Genomic DNA, 16,485 nt, shown 5'->3' with positions numbered 1-16,485 from the left:
GGACATCCTTGTATATTTATTTTGGGATACTCCTTCAAATCCAAATTCCTACTAGTGGATCAAAGACAAAGTACATTTTAAATTTTGATGGTAAAATTTACCTCCCGAAAGGCTGTCCCAGTTTAGAGTGCCTGTTTCCTTTTGGTGGTGGAGACTCTTGCCTCTTCCAGGAGCCCTTTAACATCTGTAGGGTTGAGAATAGGTACTCACCAGGAAGCAGATGCACCCCCTCTGCTGGGGGCAGCAGCTGGCCCCCTCTATAGACTTTGCCTCCTCCACTGCAAATCTTGGTGATTGTGAGGTGACAGTCTCAATGTGGGAGCCAGCAGCCTCTCTTTGGGTATAGGAAGCATACCTTAGATTTCCCTCATCATGTTAGCATGGTTGTCCTGACTGGCCCAAGGTGGGAGAGTGAAGAACCACATCCTCTAACTCATTCAAATGAAGAGGGCATGTACACAGAGTGCCCCTCCTGCTGCCTAAACAAAAATCCAGATAATCCCAGAGCAGGTGATACTCTCCTAGGCATGTGAAGAAGACTTGCTTCGGCAAGTGGGTCTTCCCCAACTCCTCTCCCATCTGAGTGCTACAGAGTACCTGGCTTGTAACACTGCACTTGGCATGTTCGAGGCATCTGATCCGTTGCTGATGTGCTCACCCTTCCTTGTTGGTTGGTCATTTGCTGCATTGACTTTTCTGCAGCCTCATGCTTTCTTTGAGGTGCCTTCCTGAGGATGAGCACTATCACTAAGCCTAACTTTATTTTTCTCCCTTTTTTGATCCTCATGTTTAGCAGAAGGAGTCTACCAGCTTTCAAGCTTGGAGATACTGATCGACAGGCAGCTGGGGTAAGTGCATCCTCCTTTTTTCCAAATTGTTCCCCATGGTTAGATAACACTGTTGCCCTCCAACTCTGGTCCACTAAACTCTGTCTTGTGGCACAGTCCTTGTTGTTCCAGTCTGCAGACCCAGTCACTAAGCTGCCAATCCATAGCTCTGGGGCTAGACAGCAGGGCCAGGAACATGGCTGAGCTCCTCGGGGTTCCTCTCTCCTGCCAGCTGCATATGACAAGGTTAAGAAAGCCAAAAAGCAGACAGCAGAGAGGACCCGGCAACTTGATGTGAGAAAGAAGGAAAAGTGAAGGCAACATGGTGGTGTGTGTGGCCCTGTCCTTGGGCCATATTCTTGCAGCTCCCTCACCTTCCTTCCTGGAGCTTCAGCTCCAGCAACTCAAAGCCTCTTGGTCCTGGATCCGAGAATAACCCTGGCCTCAGGAGTAGGTTTTAAGGACATTCACTCTTAGGAATAATAACCATATCTAAAGGAATATTTGAAACAGTAAGATGTGCCAAGAACCTTAAGCATTTTACATATTTCAAACAGTATAAATCTCCAACCACTTTGTGTGCTAGATTTTTATTTTCTCTCTTTGTTTTCAGATGGGGAAACTGAGTCAAAAGAAATTAATTCTCCTGAGACCATAAAACGAAAATACAGCAAAATAGCATTCAACTCCAAGACATGTTTGAATCTGATGAATTTATTTTTTTAACGCTTATTTATCTATTTTGAGAGAGAGAAGGAGAGAGAGAGAAAGAGAGCAGAGGAGGGGAAGAAAGAGAAGGAGACAGAAAACCCCAAGCAGGTTCGAGCTGTCAGTACAAAGCCGATGTGGGGCTCAAACCCACGATCCATGATATCATGAACTGAGCCAAAATCAAGAGTTGGACGCTTAACCAACTGAGTCACTCAGGCGCCCGACTCTGATGAATTTAGTTTAATCCTCTAAGTTATAGTGTTCATTGTTTGTGTATAGTGTTTATAACACTAATTAATTAACACATCACACTAATAAATGAATTAACACATGAAGTATTTCATACATCAAAGTTGAAAGAATATTCAGCCTCAGTCTACACTAAATCATTGGAATTTGATAATTCAAGGCTCATGGACATTTTCTAGGTTTTAATAATTGTGTTAAATTTCTTCCTAAAAGAAAAATAACAAGTTTTATTACTATTATTATTGTTTCTAAAATAACCTGTAGAACAAATAACATAGTAATGAAACCACGTCTAGTGATTAGCTTCTAAAGCACTCCCCCTTCCATTGCACAGAAATGCTTTTCTGCATTGATAATAATGTGTTATGTAAAATAATTTGTGACCTCAGCTTATAACTAGGCTGCTTATAATTAACATTATTGAAGAACTGTGAGTCCTAACCATATCTTCAATAGAAGGGAACATACTGAGGAGGGAGAAAAATTCCTATTAATTATTTTTAACAGTTTGTTACACTTTTGCCAGAAGATTCTATGTAATAGTGTTTTCATTTTATAACACTCTATATTTTAAAATACATATTTACTAACAGATGCTAGCAGTGTGATTAAAAATATAAGAAGTTATTTGAAGCAAATATTAGTATTTAAAATACCTGTAAGTAACTATACACATTAGTATGGTGTTGTCTTTTTATTCAAAATCAATGTATTCTATGCTAGCTAAAAATTATAAAATTGTCAATTGAGTCTCTGGTATTTCCAAAAACGAACTTACCTGATTTCAACAAAAATCCATATTCTTTGAAAATTATATAGTGTGTACTCCAATATATATAAATTATCAGTAGAAGTCTGATTTCATATTTTTTTTAATGGCCAGCTTCTTCTGTACTGTCAGTGTTAGAGTTGGCTCTGGTGCTTTCCTGAACAAACAAACAAAAGTGTAGTTAGCAGCCGGGAATCCGTTTCAAGCTCTCAGTTCAGTCCCTGCAGGGCTCTTTCAGTAATGATGCAAAATTTCTTCCTATATTTCATTTCTTCGATTTCATATTTTTTCTAAATTAACAATACTTCTCAAATAGATGGAAGTTTGTCACGTTAGACTGAAAACAAAAATGCAAATATCAAAATGAATTTGACAGCACAAATTCTTCCGTGGCTGATCTTGTAGTTCTTTTTTATTATATTTCTAAAGACTTCTGACAGAGGTTTTATCTGAATATAGGTGAATAAGACTATATACATATACATATACTTGTATGTTATGTATTTTTTAGAAACAGGACAATTGCGGCAATAACAGTCTATTTTGTTTTCTTTGCTTTTAGGGAGGAAGAGTAAATAAAGTCTCAAACACCCTGAGAAAATTGTACTTTTCCTATGGAGCCCAAAATTAGTGAAATGGATGTCTAAGAGTATTTTATACTTGAAATACAGCACTGTAATTAAAAATCTGAGCATAAAACCTCAACTTACTGCAAAGTAGCTTTTAGTTTTTAATGTGATTAAAGACTTATAAGTTGTAATGCAACTAGTTTTGTATTAACAGATTGAATAGTAGAGTGAATTACAACTGCTCCAAAATTCTGATGTAAGTCAGAAGAATCAAAATGGAATCAAAGTGTATTTTCTTTAAATGCAAAATAATATACATACTATGAATCTGCTTAAAAATGTGTGTTGTGTCTGTGTCTGATATGTATATAGTTTTATAAAGTGTGCTTATACAAATACAATTTTCCAATGATTTCATTTAAAACTATTTATCTGTTTACTGTGACAACTAAAACAATACAAAATACATATTATATTTAATTCCACTTCAAGGTTTAAGATAATAATAGATAGATAGATAGATAGATAGATAGATAGATAGATAGATAGATGATAGATAGATAAAAATAACAAGGCATTCATTACTTAATGTTGATCATAACTTTATTAAGATTTAAAATATTTCAATAGTCTTAATTTTGATACTGTATTTGCTATAGTAATCAACTAAACCAAAAATTCATCTAGGAATATCAGGCTTTCAACAAAGAAAAATGTTTGTCATTAGCATGCCCAAATATTACAGCATTTGAAAAAATAAAAATCCAATATATGTAAAGAGAAATGACAGAAAAATTTGCCCCAAAGCAAACACAGCAAAAGTTCTAAAGGAATAGCAAATGAAACTTAAATAAAGATGAATTCCATAATAACTCCTCATTATTTTTCTTTAAAAACCATAGCAGTTTAGATCTTAAATGATGTTAACATACATCAACAGCCCAGCTCTCAGAAAAATCACAAGATCCAAGTTTCCTTTGCTATCAGCATGTATTTGTCTCCCTTCCAATATTTGAATTGATCTTTATTTATTCAGTATAAATTACTATGGAAATGTTTTAATGAAAAATAACAAAATCCAAGGACAAAAAAAATAGCTGGTTATGTAATATGTTATTTAATCTTTTTAAATGAAGCCTCATTTTAGAAATAAATAGACTAAAGACAGACTAGTTAATTATATGCATTCTCTTGAGTTAGTTCTTTATGATTTGACAACTTGCACGGCAGCTGTTCCCGTAAATATGACAATAAATTTCTAAATCTCCAGAGAACTGGTAAATACAGGCAGATGCACTTAACTGCTGGTGGGCAACAAAAGTCAGACTGCAGGAAACTGTGGCACTAATGTAGCTCTTGATTAATCTCTAATTACAGTTTTGTCATCTTAGCAGGGAGACAAAACTATATCACTTCCTAAATAGGCAAGCAGCATTTTGGCACCTAGCAACCAACAGTTCGTTCCTATTAGCTGCAGTGGACTTGATGCTGTTACATGGGAGGTGGTTATGGATCACTGCTCTATTATTTATGGAGCAGCATTTCCAGAGGCCTTCACAACGGTAGATAAATTAGCAGCTTAATAGGCCAGCACTAACTAAAAACATAGCATAAGCTGAAACATCAAGTATGAAATTAAAATGTGACTTGCCCATAATGTTTGCATCCTACATGGAAAGAAATGCTCCCTTATTTTTTGTTGATTATTCCACATACATAGCATGAGTGTGAGCATATTAATGAAAAATATAGAGACACCTTTTCAATCATTTCATGTTGTTTCGTAAAGTGGTTACAGGAAATCTTTCAGAGAGACATTTTTTAAAATTCGTTTTCCTCCCCCTGAAGGGATTCTCTTGGTTTCGTTCTTCAGCCCAGGGATGGTAGGTGGCAGGCATTAATTAGAACTAGCACAACCACAAGAGAGCCCTAAGTGTCTGTGTAAAAGTGCCTTATTATGCTCAAAACGGGCAAATGAGGCCGATTTTCATCATGCTTCCACTTCCCTTTCACTTTGGGTACGATGAAAAAGTCTAAGAAATGACCTCACACTTCTGTCCGTGTCAGTAATTTGAAAGGAGATATAAAATTCTTAAGAATTTTTTTTTTCAAAAGCCAATCCATAGGCTGGTTTACTTAATTAAAATTAATTAGCATCTTCCTTTATCCTCATAGTGGAGATCCTATTATTAATATGGTCCTGCTCAGGAGATCCAAAATGTAATATTCAAAATGATGACTTTTCATTTCCTCCAATTTTACTAAAAATTATTTTTAAACAAAATGGTATGATATATATTTTTAAAGCATCCTGTATTTTTCAATTATAATAATTCCTATTATAAGAATTTCATCCAAAATGAAAATGTCCTATATTTCATTGTTGCATTACTTCGGAAGAATAATTTTTTTCTGACAACACAAGTTGTAATGTTATTTTTAAAAAAAAAACAACACTGCAGTGAGATATTATGAACTAAATGAAATTTCTTTTAATTCAGCTGCCTTGGATAGCCTACAACAGTTGAGAAGCCATCTTACTGAAATAAGACCACTCTAGAAACTGTTTCCATTTATAAATTTATCTTTCAATGAATTTTTCCTTAATGATGGCTCAAGTATCTATCATCACAAATTCTGAATGTAGGGGTGCCTGGGTGGTTCAATCAGTTAAATGTCTGACCCTTGGTTTTGGTTCAGGTCATGATCTCACAGCTTTCTGGGTTCGAGCCCCATGCTCTGTGCTGGCAGCATGGAGCCTGCTTGGAATTCTCTCTCTTTCCTCTCTGCCCCTCCCCCACCCATGCTGCCTCTGTCTCTCTCAAAATACATAAATAAACTTTAAAAAACTCACAAATTCTGAATATAAATTTTCAATATCATTATGTCAATTTATCCCACAAGGAAATAATGGAAGATGGCAAAGATTGGAAAGAAAGCTATGGGTTCAATTCTAGCATATACAGCAGGTGTCTTTGAGATATCCAAGTGAAGATGTAGCTAGCCAGTGTGATAGGTCTGAAATTCAGACAACTTGGAGCTAAAAACTGAAATTTCAGAATCATTATTCCAGAGACAGTAATTGAAGTCATAGGCATAGATGAGATAGTATAAAGAGAGAATGGAACATGAGAGAGGAGTGAAAATCAGGAACAAGCCTTGAGGAATTTCAACATTTAGGAACCAGTTAGAAAAATTTGAAATGGAAAGAAAACTGAGAAGAAATGGCAAAAGAGTACAAGAAAAAGTGGCAAATGTGCCAATGCCAATGCCAAGGGATTTTTGAAAAATGGAAAAACCACTTGAATACAAACAGAAGATCCAGTATTGAGAGGACTGGGGGGAAACTCGATATACTGACTTACAGCAAAGTGAACAGAACTATTCCAAGAGAATAATGAAAATAGATGGAAACCAACTCTGAGAGAGTTGAAGTGGTGTTTAGGGGTGGTAAGGGTATAAACAGGTAGGAAGTTTATTCTTATGGTTTTCAGTCCCTGAGAGTTTTCTCAGATGCTCATGGCACTTGGGTAACCCCAACACTGTGATGACCAGTAGAAATAGTGTAGCAATTCTCAGGTAAGCCTAGCAAGCTTTGTCTCTGTCTCCATCGGAACTCCCACAAAATGATTAAGGTGAAATTACACCTTTATTCCTAAATTCTGCTTGTTAGGCTAATTTTCTGTAGACCTTACACAACATAGGTTATAAGATAGAAAATCATGTTCTTCATAGAAAAACATGATAAAAACAGAATAATACAGCATAGAGAATATGGAGAAGGTACCTTTGACTTTTTATATTCTCTCTTAATTCACAGACTTGTATCTTTACTATGAGTATGTTCCTTCTTTTTTTTTCCCTCCCATTTTCTATTTTCATGCTTCCAAATCTTCTCCTACCACCTGCCCTCAGGAAATCCCTCCTTGCATCCTGAATTTTGAGTCCCTCCCTTCCCCACAATTCTTATATTCAACCTTGGTCTCTTTTTTGTGCCTTACAGAGTAAAGTATTTCAACTTAGATGGATGATCATGAAGGTTGTGTTTTACTTATGTCTTTTGGTTCTAAATAGAAAGTGCTATGGCCTGTAGGCAAGAAGTGAGGGCAAAAGCAGAAGCTCCCATTCTAGCTTACTTCCCTATTGAGATGAGCTATAACTAAGTTTTTCACTTGTTTACCTAAAAATCAAGCTCATCTGACTTCAGTGGTAATACAGTCTAATCTCATTTGCATAGAACATATTCCTTCTTTGAACATGATTTTGATTTCACTTGTGTGGGAAAATTACATAACTATTATTTGCAAATAAATATTTTTTTTCTTGGGTAAGGTATTATAGGTCCTACCACACTAGTGTAAACTACTCTTTCTTTCTTGGCCCTCCAAATCTCCCCTTACACAGAATGAGGGCAGGGTGGTTTCCAAACTACTATCCTTCTTAAATTTTGAGAAATTTAGGATGTGCGGGATCCAGAGCAATTAATGGTGAAAAGACTGGCTATAGAGAAAAAGCATACAACTTCTCTTAAAGAAGGGAACAAGGAGAAAACATATGCAAATGTCCAATAATTAAATAATAATTTGAGTGAATTTTTGTCTATGTTCTCTATTGTCTTTGTGATGGAGAAAACATGCCCAGTTGTTGACAGTAATTACAGTGGAATGGCAAATTGTTTTTGAACTGACTAAAGAAGATTTAAAATAGTTTTTGTTGTAAGTGCCAGGAGAGTGAGTCAACTGGAAAAACATAGTAGAAATTCTGTGCTGATTAAAGAACATTTGAGACTGGTAATCGTAAATTGACAGTGGTACCAATTTTATTCTAATCCATAATTTTCTTGAACAGTAATCAGCTGTAAAATAATAGAAAGTTAGTAAATATTTTTGTTCACCCATGGTTTGGGTTTTGCCAAATTAATAATCTAAGATAAAGAAGCAAGATTGTTATTGTAATGATAGACCATGGAAACTAAACTGAATGTGAACAAAAACAAAAGGAGAAAAGGACATAACTGATAAAAAGAAGAGAGTCTCCAGGAACTCAGGAAAAGTCCCAGTAGGGATATTGGAGCTCTCAAGCTAGAATTATAGGAAAATTTTATCAGAGAATCCCATGCTCTATTTCAGTGATTTGGGGTCGTAGAGTTATTTCTGGCAATGACAGTGTTCAACATGTGACTTTGGTAGTGTGGATGAAGTAAAGTTAAATCAAGAAACATGTATGTCAGGAAACTGGATGAGTCAGTCCTGTGGATATTGACACATCCACAGAAGACAGAGAAAACCCTCATGCGCCAACATTTACACTTTATGAAGAAGGAGCCAGTGATTCAGCTATAGAGCACTAGCCCCCCCAAATAGGTTATTTTTACTTTATTTTATTTACTTATTTTTTTAAGTAGGATCCATGCCCAATGTGGGGGCTTGAACTCATGGCTCTGATATCAAGAGTCAGATGCTCAGGGAGCCTGGGGGGGCTCAGTCAGTTAAACATCTGACTTGGGCTCAGGTCACGATCTCAGAGTTCATGGGTTTGAGCTCCGTGTTGTGCTCTGTGCTGACAGCTCAGAGCCTGGAGCTTGCTTTGGATTCTGTTTCCCTCTCTCTCTCCCCTCCCCCACTATGCACTCTGTCTCTCTCTTAAAAATAAATAAACATTAAATTTTTTTTAAAAAAAAAAGTCAGGTGCTCTACTAACTGAGCCAGCCAGACATCCCTTTACTTTATTTTAAATAACGTGAATTGGGAATAATTGTCTGAAGAAGCAATCAACAACAAGCCACTAGTCAAATCAAAGAATTAATACAGGATAACGGAAAACAACACTGGAAAAAAAATTCTAAAATGCTCCATAGGAAACACTATAAATAAAATAATTCTGTTTTTTCCCTTAAAAAACAGATTGCTTGTAGTTTAGATAACTGAACTATTAAACTATTAAAAAATAAACAGAAATGAGTATACTACAGTGATTATAATTTTAAAAGGTCTCGTTTTTAGCATTCCTAGATTACTTTTCTTCTATAAAAAGATGGGGAAAATCTTCATGAATCCTTGAGCAAGAGGTGTCATCTGAGATAGTGTGTGAATGGGGTGGAAATGCCAGACAAAACCTTCCTTAGTGAGCACATGAAACGCCTAGCTAACCTTCGAGAAGAGACACAGTCAATTAGTTTTAATAGTTTGGGTATTCGGGAAGATTTGTTTAATGATGACACCCTCATTTTACTGAATCAATACTGGGGGTGTTTTACAATGAAATGTCTCTCTCTTGTGAGTAATTTACAATAAATAAATCCATAAATCTATCAAGACAGAAAATAAAGCCCCTTTACTAGTCTGGGAATCTATAAGATATGCATGGTTAAAGCTCAGCAAGAACTTTTGACACCAAAGTTCCAGGTCAGCAGATAGGTCACTGGACCTCTAGCAGTAAATTTGGGCAGGGCTGTTCAAAATGACTTACTCATTAAGGATTTGTTTACTGATCATGGGTTTTTTTGTGCATAAATAAGGTATATCAAAAAGTGGATTACATTTTTGCAGAAAACAATCTCCTTACTTGACATTTGCTATCAGGTTCTATCCTTCTTAATGTTGTGTGTTTACATTCTATAGTTCAGTCTCTGTGTCATAATTCAGACAATTACTAGTTCTGTGACCTTGAACAATTTAATCTCTCTATGCCTCAGTTTCTTTATCTATAAAATGAGGTAATAATAGCACTTGCTTATATAATAGTTTTGAGAGTTAAATAAATTAGTCTGTGCATAGTACTTAAAGCTGGGGAAAAAAAGCCAGGCATGGAGTAAGCACTCAGTAGCTATAATCTATTACTGTTACATTATTGTCATTATTATGAATGGTAAAATGACCAGGGTAGCAATATTATATATAATACTTCAGGCATGAGAAGGAAGTAAGTGTTTACATTTTTAGGAATATAACTGATTTTTATGCCCTTTATTGAAATTTCCACAAGTCAATATATCAATTCTTAAATCCGGTTATCGATCTTTCAGTAATAATCAGAAACACAATGTAAGAGAAAATGTTCAATTTTCTAAGTTATTTTTAAAAAAGTTAAAAAAAAAAACGGACGGACATAGGCATTGATCCTCTACTGAAAAAAAAAAAGCGTATTGGAATTACAAATGATCCATCTACATTGATTCTTTGGGCTTTGTGACCATTTGGGTACATTTGCCATCCTCCTCTTTCTCACTCAACATTAGGTCCTTGATTTCATTTTTCCAACCATATATACGTGTTAGTATATCTCTGGCAAAAGCACAATTGGCATTTTTACATTTTAATTATATTCATTCTTTCTTTCAGCAACCTGAAACTGTCGCTGCACTGAATGATAGTAAAAATGAACATTCATTTAGTATTTACTAAATGTCAGGCCCTATTTTAAACAATCTCATAGACAAGACACTATTAAAATTTCACATTACAAATAGAGAGACAAAGGGGTGGACTAAGTTGCCAAAGTATGTAGAGCCACTAAATGGTAAAGGTAAAATGTCAGACTTTCTTCAGGAAATCTGACTCTAAGCAAGAGTCAGATTGACACTTTCCTGAGTAGACTGGACTGCTGTAAGCTTCACCATCCTCTGATCCTGAGGCATCCTCTGGTAGCTAGTCACAAAGACAATTAAACGAGTCAAGGCATCTACATTGTGATTGCCATGTAAGATCTTGCTTCTCAAGGGAGGTTGGTTGGCTTGCTTATTGCCTGCTGAAATAGGTGTTAAGACTTACTCCTGGTTCTTTAACTACTATGCAACCTACTGAGTGTGAAGCCATTATATGGTCTGTGTGGAACCATCTCATGATGGGAAAAAATGTCACAATGCTGATGCTTTTAGTGTTTGCTGTGCTGTGAGCAATGAATAGATCAGTACCCTCATCTATTGGGACTCATTATCTACTTTCAGCACCTTTGAAGTTGTGGTAAATCAACCTGCTCGTTTGCTTAGTTATCTCTTTTGGAGTCTTGATGTCCCTTGTCATCTTCTGTAAGATTAATGCTCTTCCTTGACAAATATATATATTAATCACTAATACTACTGCCTCTCAAATTTATCCACTGGGTCCTTAGCTCTTCTTCCCATTGTTAATCACCTCTGACTCCCTGAGTCAGGGTGAAATATCATCCAGGATCAAATCCATTGGATGGGAAATATTTCATTCCACATTTTACATGTTTATAAGATTTATATACTTTATAGTATACTACAGTATATTCTTTGAGGCAAGGCTATTTATACTTTATTTCTGTAACACCAGATGCTAGTATATTTCATGATATATAAAAGATACTCAATACATGTATGTTGAATGAATGAATGAATGAATGAATGAAAAAATTAATGAATGAGCAATTGAAAGAATGTACATACAATAATTGGTTTTCCTACTTGGCAATTGTTCCATTATCACTTTTTACTTCTACTACCTACTTAGAGCAGAATGGGTCTCCCCCATTGAAATGCCTTTCTTCTGAGAGGCACTGTATACTGTAAAAGTGTACTCATTAGCATTCAGTCATTCTGCATGTGTTCTTTTTGAAAAGCAATGTGACACTGTATAATAATACCCCTTAAGCTCCAGGATTAATTAGCAGAATTCTAATCATAGATTTGCTCTAAGCAGCTCATTTGATTTTTCTGAACTGCAAGAGACTCATCTTTTAAAATGAAGCTATTAATATTTGCTTTATGTCACAGATTTTTTGAAAAGAACAAATGTTATTAATCTATGCAAATAAGTTGCAAAGAATTTGGCTGCAAGTAAGAGAATGGCCAGTTTAAAATAGTTTGAACAATGAGACATATTGTCTCAAATAAAAAGGAATTAGGAGGAAGGGAGGCTCCACGTTTTATTAATTCAGTGACTTGACAATATAATTGGGTCATTGAGAAAGTGGTCTTTCCCTTTTCCTCTCTGAAGGAAAAAAATGGAAAGTCCTGAGTATGGCTCTTTAATCTAACACTATGGTACCAAGGGGTTTCTGTGATTCTATGTTCCACATGCAGACATGACAGCATCTGGAAGCCAGAAAAAGCAGCTATTTCCTTTTTAATGTATTTTTAAGATTGAAGAAAACAAATCCCCACTGATTGCCCTCATGTTTGATTGACAAAAGAATAGGACCACCATGATTTTCCTTATAGCAATGTTTCTCAAGCTTCACGCATACTGATTCAGTCCTTTCCATCTCTGCTTCTTCTCTGCAAGTTAAGCACTTACATTACATTATACATTGTACACAGGTGAGCAAAAGTTGTAAATAAATGCCCATGGATTTATTTTCAAAGATCTAATCTAAGTTGAGTATTAAAAAGACACTAAGTACAGACTCCTTATAATATTGTTGAAGAATCACTCACCATCTGTGACACACTGTCCAATCAAAATTATCTTATGGCAAAGTATAAAGCTCCTAATCATGATCAAAGTCTACCATGCTGAGAACAATGAACTCAATGTTGACACTATCTTCCGATTTCCACCAATAAACTTTCTACCATTTTTACCATTAAACTTTTGATCTCAATAATATTTTTGCTTCTAATGTGTAGCTAGTCTTGCTACTTTAAAAAATGCAACAATATCCATCAGATCTGTTACTTATACATTTGTGATCCTACTGGGCAGGCTCAATCTCTGGGTTTTTTTTTAATGTTTATTATTTATTTTGAGAAAGACAGAGAGTGAGCAGGGAAGGGGCAGAGAGAGAGGGAGTCAGAGAATCCCAAGCAAGCTCCACACTGTCGGCATGAAGCCTGATGCAGGGCTTGAATTCACGAACTGTGAGATCATGACCTGAGCAGAAACCAAGAGTTGGATGCTTAACTGACTGAACCACCCAGGTGCTCATCAATCTCTGTTTTTTGATGAAGACCTATTATTTCACCTGCTGCCACATCTTATAGGACAATGTAGCTCCTACCAAAAATAAGGCAGTAAAAAATGAATTCACAAATGTAGAACAAAATCTTTTACTAGGGACCCACCAATTGGGCAGCATTCACACCAAACTGAAGAAAATAGCCTAGGTCTTCATAGAGACATACTACATATGTCTGGGTAACAACTTTCCATGTGAACAAGCACATGAGCAAGGGGTCACCATTATTCCTAGCAAGAATGTCCACAACAAGATAGTACGCTGTGCCACACATCTGATGAAGGGGTTTCAGAGTGGCCTCATGAGAATTATCCCTATTTTGTTAAAGAAGAAGGAGAGAGAAAGGAATAATTATGTTCCTGAGTCTCAGCCCTGGATCAGGAAATCATTTAAGTAGATTCTGACAGTAAAGAAATGTTGAATCTCTTGAACTTTGGCAATCTGTCCAACCTTAAGGTTACTTTCAGCCCATAGTTGGAATGGATTTCAAAACACCATATGGAGCCATTTGAATCTTTCTGCTATACTGTAATATTGTCAATAAACCTGGGACAACAACATAAAAGTAGACTGAGAAGTAAATCTAGCTTTCTCCAAAATATTGACCCAGTGTGACCCTTCTTTGGCAAAGATACAACACAGAACCATTGTGTTTAATGAATAGCAAATGTTCAAAAAGGACAGAAAAAGGAGAGTAGAAGCAGTAAAAAAGGAAATTCAAGATCTAGGCCCAAAAAGATAAGTTGGAAAAATATATTTGCTCTTGTACAGTTGCATGCATGAGTATGTGCATATATACATGCAATTGTACATGAGCATATTCATATACACATGTGTATACTGTGTATGAGCATATACATAAGTGTGCATATACATACACATGCACCTTTATATATGTTCATATTCACATACATGTATAAATATAAATTTATGAATAGACTATTTAATAAATGATTGTGTTTGATAGAAGTGATCTGGTCCCCCTTTGTGAGGCTAAATGAGAGATATACGTAAGGTAAAATCAATTGGTGATTAGTAGCAGAAACAAAAACTGTCCAACAAGCTCCTGATGGATCACTAGAGAAGAGCAGTGCTTTGCAAGTCCCAGTCATGGGGAAGTGCTCATTTGACTGCATAACTGGAACTAGGGGAAGTTTTTGAATATTAATTCCCGGACCTTATTCATGAAGAAAGTGATCCAGAGCAGAAGCTAAATATATATACATGATTAATCCAAATAGCCATGCTCAGGATATGAAACAAAATACAAAGGACTGGATAATCCATCTCCATTTGCACTGTTCCCAAATGTACCTTTCAGTTCCATCATTCTATTAAGCTGGGCAATGTGACTTCTCCTCTTTCCCTTAATTCTCTATCATCCTTTAAATACATTGCTTCACTTGAAGAAACACGGGTTTGCTTTTGCAATGGAATAAAGTCCAACTAACGATAAAACACCACACCTTTCATTTACTTTATACTTTTGCAAAAAAAATTCTTCTCTAGCTACATACATTGAAGATGGTAATTATTCATTGAATCACAAAAGTAGACATTGAACTATAAATTTATATGTTTCAGTTCAATTTTCAAGAAAGAAATAACCCATTCTCCTGGTGTAGTAGTGTCTATAAATATCATTTATCTTATAAGGGTACATGTTATTGTTTCATAATGCTAATATTTAAAAAGTTCTAAGATGTCTCATTAAAATTCCATCTCAAAATTATCATTAGAATATATGAAAAAATTAGGTATTATTTAAAATTTAAATGATACTGAAATTTTAAAATTTAAATGATACTAAAATTTAAATGATACTAATTTTTATAATATAAAACATTATAAGAAATATATGAAAGTAAGAAATTAATTAATCAATGAATGTGTTAGGGTTCTCCAGAGGAACAGAATCAATAGGATGTATGTGTGTGTGTCTATATCTGTATCTGTATCTATACATATATCTATATCTATATCTATATCTATATCTATATCTATATCTGTATCTATATCTATACCTATATCTATATCACCTATATCTAACTATGTCCACAGGAAGAGATCAAGATAGAAAAGTAAGCATAATAGAATAGGTTTATGATACAAATTAGAAAACTCACCAACTGACCATGTTGTTTTGGAGGGACTTTAGGACATTTTGTTTACCAAGGTGATAAGGAATGCACTAATGAGGGTGGCAGGCGCATAGTTTAAAATCTCATTAATATCTGTGCTTTTATTGAGATACTGAGATTTTAGTTAAGAGAGGCTATTACAGAAAGAGCCTCTCTGGTAATAATGGAGATGTTGCAGTCTTGGAATGGCAGAGGCCAGATGGCAGCATTTAACTGTCTGAACCAAGGTAAGTGTAATTAATGCAATGAGCAGCAAAGTTGGGAGGGCAGGCGGGTGCATAACACCCAGAGTTCTAGGAAGACCGCTCATAAAACATAGATAGGCAGCTAAGAAATATACATATAATATATACAATCAGTTAATAAACATAATTGAAAAATATTAAGAATGAGGTTAGCAATGCCAAATGTCTTTTTCAGTTACCAGACTAGGCCAGTTCTCAGAACCATATTGTATTTACTTGAGCTGGGTCTCCATGAGAAAGGATCCTGCAATACCAGAGCAAATACATACCACTGTGATTTCTCAAGTCCTTCTGAAAAGGCCAACTACACGCTGAGAGAGGGGGGTATACAGGTCCTTTGTGGATTGTGGGAAAGAAGATTCAAGCTTGTGCTGATATTCAAGGAAGCCGTGCCATCATGCCTCCTTCTCATAGGGGTAAACAAAGCCCTTGTTCAGCTCCATTTCACAGCGGGTCTATTGGTTCCACACATACCCTTGGTCAGTGGCATGCTGGCTTATATTTACAAACTGGCTTGCTGAGGAGGAAAAAAGTCTATTTTTTTATAGCCGTTGTTTGTTTCCATGGTGTAAATCCTCCTAGCATGACTGATTTCAAGGTCGCAACATGAGGATATGGATTTGGGAAAAGGTGTGCAGCTCCAGCACACCACGGCACATGGTGCTGTTTCCTCAGATCACAAATACATAATTGGAATGGACGTACTTAACAGTTGGCAGGAAACTCATATGGGTTCTTTCACTATACAGGAAGAGTTACTGGGGTAGGGGAGAATTCCCACCTCCCCAGCCAATATAGTTAGAAAACAGTACTTGTCCTGCAGTATGGGATGAGTTAGCAGTGATAACACGACCTTCAAATACCTAAAGAATGAGGGGTGGTTCTTGTGGGACACAGGTTGGGTTCTCTGAAACAAGGCTGAAATTGAGTTTTGTGTAATATGTTTATGAGATGTCAGCTCCTAGGAAAGGAGGAGGATGACCTGCATCTAGGCAGAAGTCAAAATTCAGTGCAGAACTTATCACATTTTGGCCAACCCTGCTGGGAGTTCTG

At 35.8% G+C, this 16,485-nt stretch overlaps 1 pseudogene; it reads left to right on the top strand.

Annotated features, from left to right (window-relative positions):
* The first annotated feature begins 785 nt into the window (after positions 1-785).
* On the top strand, positions 786-13,558 carry LOC122480006 (annotated as a pseudogene).
* The last annotated feature ends 2,927 nt before the right edge of the window (positions 13,559-16,485 follow it).

The sequence above is a fragment of the Prionailurus bengalensis genome, chromosome A1, assembly GCF_016509475.1.
Source record: "Prionailurus bengalensis isolate Pbe53 chromosome A1, Fcat_Pben_1.1_paternal_pri, whole genome shotgun sequence".
Taxonomy (NCBI): domain Eukaryota; kingdom Metazoa; phylum Chordata; class Mammalia; order Carnivora; family Felidae; genus Prionailurus; species Prionailurus bengalensis.
This window is presented reverse-complemented; position numbering and strand designations above follow the sequence as displayed.